The sequence below is a fragment of the Lissotriton helveticus genome, chromosome 5_1 (genome assembly GCF_964261635.1).
Source record: "Lissotriton helveticus chromosome 5_1, aLisHel1.1, whole genome shotgun sequence".
NCBI lineage: Eukaryota > Metazoa > Chordata > Amphibia > Caudata > Salamandridae > Lissotriton > Lissotriton helveticus.
The window spans coordinates 335,450,409-335,457,302 of NC_136065.1; positions in this window are offsets into that span (position 1 = coordinate 335,450,409).

Genomic DNA, 6,894 nt, shown 5'->3' on the forward strand with positions numbered 1-6,894 from the left:
TGGCGAGACCCAGGCGTAGCGAAGGCGCGACCGCTACGCTAGACCGCTACGCTCCAGGCGAGCGTTAAATAGGCGATCATATTATCATATTTTTATATGGTGATGCGTAATTTACAAGGCAAATGTTTTCATAACGTGGCTTAAGCAAGACCTTTGGCTTGACTCTGCTCTCCCAGTTATTTTCTTGGCTCTGCCACTCCATGTTGTAAACATAACAGCGGTGCAGAGACAACACTTTCACATCTGGGTCACTTTGGAAATCCACAGTGAGTGCAGATACCTAATTCTAATTGGGACATATAGCCTAGAAAAGGTAAGGACAAAGGGTGTAAAGCTGATCTCCACATTTCAAACGGGGGCACAGAAATAGATGCTACTGTAGCCCCACAATAGGGCATGATGAATACGCGGGGGTTGAAGCCTTCCAGCCGACCCTAGTAATTAAGAAGAGGGGTGGTGAGATTTATGTTAGATATTGTTAGAAAGGCGAACCCGGGGGAGGCAGAAGGTGTCTGACTGACCACCCCTAGGTCTACCCCTCCTTCAGAGAAGGGACCGAGCGATGTCGAGAGGCCTCCGACGTGAGGGCCCTCTCCTAGGATCGTACAGCAGAGTAATCACACCACTACAAATGTACACCACACGTAGATAGAGTTTTCAATCTTTATCTGGCAATAAGTATCGTTTCAATATATACAGCAGATCCAGAGATCTGGAAAGTCTCGTGACAAGGGGGCAAGGTAGCGGGACAGCCTTATAGATGGTCGGTTGCCAGGAGACTCTACTCACAGCTCTCAATCCTCGAGCTGGGGGGTTCCGGAAGGTTGGGCCGCGGCAGTGCCAGCAGGCTCCAAGGTGGTTCAGCGAGTGTGGACCGCGGCAGCGCCAGCAGGTTCCAAGAGGGTTCAGCGAGTGTGGACCGTGGCAGCGCCAGTAGGTTCCAAGATGGTTCAGCGAGTGTGGACCGCGGCAGCGCCAGCAGGTTCCAAGATGGTTTAGCGAGTATGGACCGCGGCAGCGCCAGCAGGTTCCAAGATGGTTCAGCGAATGAGGACCGCGGCAGCGCCAGCAGGCTCCAAGGTGGTTACAGCGAAGATGGACCGCGGCAGCGCCAGCAGGCTCCAAGGTGGTTACAGCGAAGATGGACCGCGGCAGCGCCAGCAGGCTCCAAGGTGGTTACAGCGAAGATGGACCGCGGCAGCGCCAGCAGGCTCCAAGGTGGTTACAGCGAAGACGGACCGCGGCAGCTAGTTCTCTCAGGCCTCGTTCGTGTTCATTTGCTAGTCGTTTTTCTTCGAGGTCACGTTGTCTCCGTTTCTCTTCTAGATCCCCCTCCAGCCGTAGTTGCTCGAGGGCTATCTTTTTTCCGCTAGCTGAAGTTCTCCGTCTAGCTGGAGTCGTGCAAGCTCCAATTCGTGTAGCCGGTTGCGCTCCCGTTCTCGAGCGTCTTCATAGATGAGGTCCGCGTTTAGTGTTGCGGTTCTTTCCTCCGTCGGGGGTGCGCTGGTTTCCTGTTGCCCGTTCGGGCTATTCTCCTCTTGGGGTGGTCTGTCTCGGGTTTCCACCCAGGCTCCAAGGTGGTTACAACGAAGATGGACCGCGGCAGCGCCAGCAGGTTCCAGGTAGAACAGCAAGGTGAGTTCGTCTCAGGGTCAGCCGCGACAGTGTCAGCACGGCTTCTCGACTCCGGGATACAACTGCCGTCCTACCCCGGGGCTGGCCCAGATATAGGTCTGGAGTCCTTTGATGTCCGGACCCTCTCGCCTGGGGGTCAGAGGGGCCGGGATGATGGTGTCCAGACACCCAGCAGGGGGTGGAGCCCGCGCTCAGGGAGGCCGGAGGCCGATCGAAACCAGGCATCCGGGGACGGTTGGGGAGCCATCGAAACTCCCCTCTCCTTGTCTCTGGTTGAGTGGCCACTCTACCACCCGGAGGGCTCTTGGTGCTTCGATGGCGGGCTCGCTGGGGCCGTGGCCGCGGCTGGGCCGGGACCACGTGTCTGTGACGTGATGGGCTCAAGATGGCGTCGGGCCTGGAATGAGGGTCCGGACCGGTAATGCTGGGGCGGCCCGAGTGTGCCGTGTCAGTGGTTGGGGGCCGCCGGGTGGCGGATCTAGTGGTTTGTAGGTCGTGCAGAGGTGTGCCCGAGGCCGACCCGGGCTGGATGGAGGGCCGATGTCGCCCAGGGCACGCCATGCGGGAGGGGTAGGACCACGCCACGAGGCCGGGTCCAACACACGTCCCCTCCAGCTGAAGGCAGGGGAGAGTCACCCATCTTCTTGGGGATTCTCCTCGCCAAGGCGGAAGAATCTGGAGAGGCCGTCAGCGTTGGCGTGGTCGTTGCCAGGGCGATGCTCCACGGTGAAGTACATCCCTTGGAGGGAGATGGACCAACGTAGCAACTTTGGGTTCTCGCCCCGCATCTGCATCAACCACCGCAGGGGCCGGTGGTCGGTCTGTACTCGGAAGTGGGTGCCGAAGAGGTAGGGCCGGAGCTTCTTTAGGGCCCATACGACGGCGAATGCTTCCCTCTCGATGGTGCTCCATCGTTGTTCTCGGGCCAGCAGGCGCCGGCTGATGAAGGCCACAGGAAGGTCAACTCCGTCAGAGTTCATTTGGGAGAGTACGGCCCCAATGCCGTGTTCCGAGGCGTCAGTTTGGACGATGAACTCTCGGCTGTAGTCGGGGGCCTGGAGCCCCGGGGCGGTGCACAGGGCAGTCTTTAGTGTCTCAAAGGCTACTTGGCACTCGGGGGTCCAGTGCACCTTCGGGGGTAGTCTCTTGGAGGTTAGTTCTGTGAGGGGCCCCACAATGCTCCCATAGTCCTTTATGAACCGCCGATAGTATCCAGTGAGCCCCAGGAAGGCTCGGACGGCGGTCTGGGTGACGGGGGGCTCCCAGGCCTGGATGGCGTCGATCTTGGGTTGAAGGGGAGCCACTTGGCCACTCCCCACTTGGTGTCCCAGATAGGTCACTGACCCTTGTCCGATCTGGCACTTGCTGGCTTTTATTGTTAGTCCGGCCCGTTGGAGGGCCGTCAGGACCTTCCAGAGGTGGGTCAGGGGCTCGTACAACAGAGGCTGTACACCGCAATATCGTCCAGATAGGCGGCACTGAACTCCTCCAGCCCTGCCAGCACCCGATTCACTAGTCTCTGGAAGGTGGCCGGAGCATTCTTCATGCCGAAGGGCATCACGTTGAAGTGGAAGTGGCCATCGGGGGTCGAGAAAGCGGATCGTTCTTGTGCCCCTGGCGTGAGGCCGATTTGCCAGTATCCGGCCGTGAGGTCGAAGGTGCTGAGGTACCTGGCGGCTCCCAGGCGATCGATCAGTTCATCCGCTCGGGGAATGGGATGGGCGTCGGTCCTGGTGACGGCATTCAGTCCCCGGTAGTCGACACAGAACCGCAGCTCCGGGGGCACCCCGGGGGCGGCGGCCTTAGGGACCAGGACGACGGGACTGGCCCATGGACTATCTGAGGGTTCGACTACCCCTAGGGCTAGCATCTTGGAAACTTCGGCTTGGATGCAGGCCCGGACTCGGTCGGGGACTCGGTAGGCTCGGTGCCGCACGGGCGGACTGTCCCCGGTGTCGACGTCGTGAACACACCACTGGGTGACTCCGGGGGTGAGGGAAAATAAGTTCGCAAATTGACCCAGCAGTTTCTGGCAGTCCTGGCGCTGTTTGGGTGTCAGCGCGGGAGAGAGGGAGACCCCCTCGACGGAGCCATCTTTCTCGGAGGTGCTCAGGAGGTCTGGTAGAGGCTCGGAGTCGTCCTCTGCTCAGTTCGGTGCGGACAAAGTGGGGCTTGAGCCGGTTGGCGAGTAGGACCCGGAGGGGGTTCCGGGGGGACTCCATGTCCACTAGGTAGGTGACGGGGCTCTTGCGCTCCACCACTTTGAAGGGCCCCGTCCATTTGTCCTGGAGGGCGCCGGGGTCGACCGGGGACATGACCCAGACCTGCTGGCCCGGTTCGAATTCAATGGACGAGGCATTTTCATCATACCAGCGCTTCATCTCCTCTTGAGTGGCCTTCAGGTTGGTTTCGGCCAGTTCCTGGAACTTCCGAGTCTGGTTGCGGAGAGTCAAGAGGTACCAGAAAACATCGGGCGGAGTATCGGAGGCGGCCAGCTCCCAGCCTTCCTTGACCAGGCTGAGGGGGCCTCGCACAGGGTGTCCATATAATAGTTCAAAGGGGCTGAACCCCAGGGACTTCTGGGGTACCTCCCGGTAGGCGAACAGGAGGCATGGCAGCAGAACGTCCCATTTGCGCCGGAGGGGCTCTTCTAGGCGCTTGATCATTCCTTTCAGAGTCCTATTAAATCGCTCCACTAGTCCATTCCCTTGAGGGTGATACGGCGTGGTGAACTTATACGCGACCCCGCACTGTTGCCACAGGGACCGCATATATTTCGATATAAAGTTTGTGCCCCGATCACTTACGACCTCTCGGGGGAAGCCGACTCTGGAGAAGATCCCCATTAGCGCCCGACCCACTACGGGGGCTGTGATAGTCCGGAGGGGGATAGCTTCTGGGTAGCGGGTGGCATGGTCCACCAGGACGAGGATGAAGCGGTGCCCCTGAGAGGTTGAAGGTTCCAGGGGGCCCACGATGTCGATCCCTACTCGCTCGAAGGGAGTGGTCACCACGGGAAACGGTTGGAGTGGGGCCTTGATTTTCCCCCCACTCTTTCCGCTGGCTTGGCAGGTCGGACAGGTTCGGCAGTGGTTGTACACATCGCTGCGCATCTTCGGCCAATAAAAGTGGGTCACCAGGCGGCTGTAGGTTTTGTCCTGCCCCAGGTGCCCGGCGAGGGGCACATCATGTGCCAGGTTTAAGAGAAAGTCTCTGAAGTGGAGGGGGACGACTAGCACTCAGCCGGCCCCAGCTCGGCGATCTTTTGTTCACTGTACAGGAGGTCCTGGTCCCAATAGATCCAGTGGGACCCCGAGGAGTCTCCTGTGGCTTGCGTGGCGGCTTGTGGTCGGAGTCCCTCAAGGGAAGGACATGTCTTTTGTTCCCGACGGAACTGCTCGCGGGTGGGGCCCCCTTCTTGGTGCCACTGGGCTAGTTCGGGAAGGGGCCCGAGCTCGGGAAGTTCTTCATGGCTGGGGCCCTGCGGTCCCAGTTCTTGTTCGGCCGTGGCCGTGGCGGGTGGCGGAGGTGCTGGCCATTCAGGTTCTTCGGGCAGATTGTCTTCGGTTGGGACGGCGTCCCGGGTGGACATGGATCGGGTCGTTACGCAAACCCATTCAGGAAGGCCTAGCATCCCCAGATGCTCTCTTCGCTCGATCTGTCCCCAGGGGGAACTTTCCAGGTCGTTCCCTAGGAGGCAGTCCACCGGGGCATCGTCTCGGACGGTGACTTTCAGCATGCCGGACACTCCTCCCCACTCAAAGGGGATGCGAGCCATCTGGCACAGGCTCTCGGAATTGTCCGCTGACCGGACAGGGCACAGAACGTGGGGCAAGATTTGTTCTGGGGTCACCAGATGGCAGCGGACGGCGGTTATGCTGGCCCCCATGTCACGGAGAGCCTCGGCCCGGCTTCCGTTGATGGTGACCCACTGGCGGTACTTCTGGGTGTTGATCGGAATCTGGTCTCGGGGGATCATGTCTTTGTCGCCCAGGGAGGCGAGGCACATGGCCGCGGACTCCCATTCTCCTGGTTCCATAGGGACCTCTTCTTCTTCATCCTTTTCTTCGCTCAGAGCAGCGGCAGTGATGTGTCGACCGGGGGGCCCGGTGGGGCCGGGCCGCTGGTTCATGGGGCAGAGAGGATCATTGGCATAGTGACCCAGCCGCTGGCATCTGTGGCACGTAACGTTGGGGCGTGGCCCCGGTCGGGCTGGATGGGCCCCCCTCGGGCTGGAGGCTGGTGTAGAGGAGGCGGGCGAAGACCCCGGCGGGAGGTCTCGGCCTCGGCTGATGCCAGACCCGCCGCCTCGCGGCCGGTGGTTCCCCGGGGACCCTCGTCCGTATTCTCCTGTGGTGTTCCGGTGGACGCGGTTGCTCGCCCACCGATCTGCTTCGACCGCTAGCTTTCGCGGCTCGGTCAACCTGCTGTCGAGGAGGTGCTGTCGTAGTTCAATGAAGCAGTTGTTGGAGAGGTGCTCCCATAACATAAGGTCGACCAACTGCTGGTAGGTAGTGACCTGACTGCCTTTGACCCACCCCTCGAAGGCTCTGCTAAAAAAGTTCACATATTCCACCCAAGTGGTACCGGGGATTTTTTTACAGTCTCGGAACCTCTGCCGGTACATTTCGGGGGTGAGTCCGTAGCACGTGAGTAGGGCCGTTTTCATGTGTTCATAGGAGGTCATTTCGGTGTCAGGGAGTTCCAGCTGGGCGTCCCTCCCTTCGTTGACGAACTTCCCCCACAGGCCGGCGCCCCAATCCTTCAGGGGCACCCGATGGGCGGTCATGGCCACCTCGTAGGCTTTGAACCATTGCTGGATATCATCGTTCTTGTAGTATTCTTTGACTACCTCTTTCGGTAGGTGAACCTTGGTGTCCACGGGAGGGGCCGAGGTCTTGGCCCCGGCCGCGCTATCTTCGTTGATCTTGGCTTTGATTTCTAGTTCTCTCAGGCCTCGTTTGTGTTCATTTGCTAGTCGTTTTTCTTCGAGGTCACGTTGTCTCCGTTTCTCTTCTAGATCCCCCTCCAGCCGTAGTTGCTCGAGGGCTATCTTTTTTTCCGCTAGCTGAAGTTCTCCGTCTAGCTGGAGTCGTGCAAGCTCCAATTCGTGTAGCCGGTTGCGCTCCCGTTCTCGAGCGTCTTCATAGATGAGGTCCGCGTTTAGTGTTGCGGTTCTTTCCCCCGTCGGGGGTGCGCTGGTTTCCTGTTGCCCGTTCGGGCTATTCTCCTCTTGGGGTGGTCTGTCTCGGGTTTCCA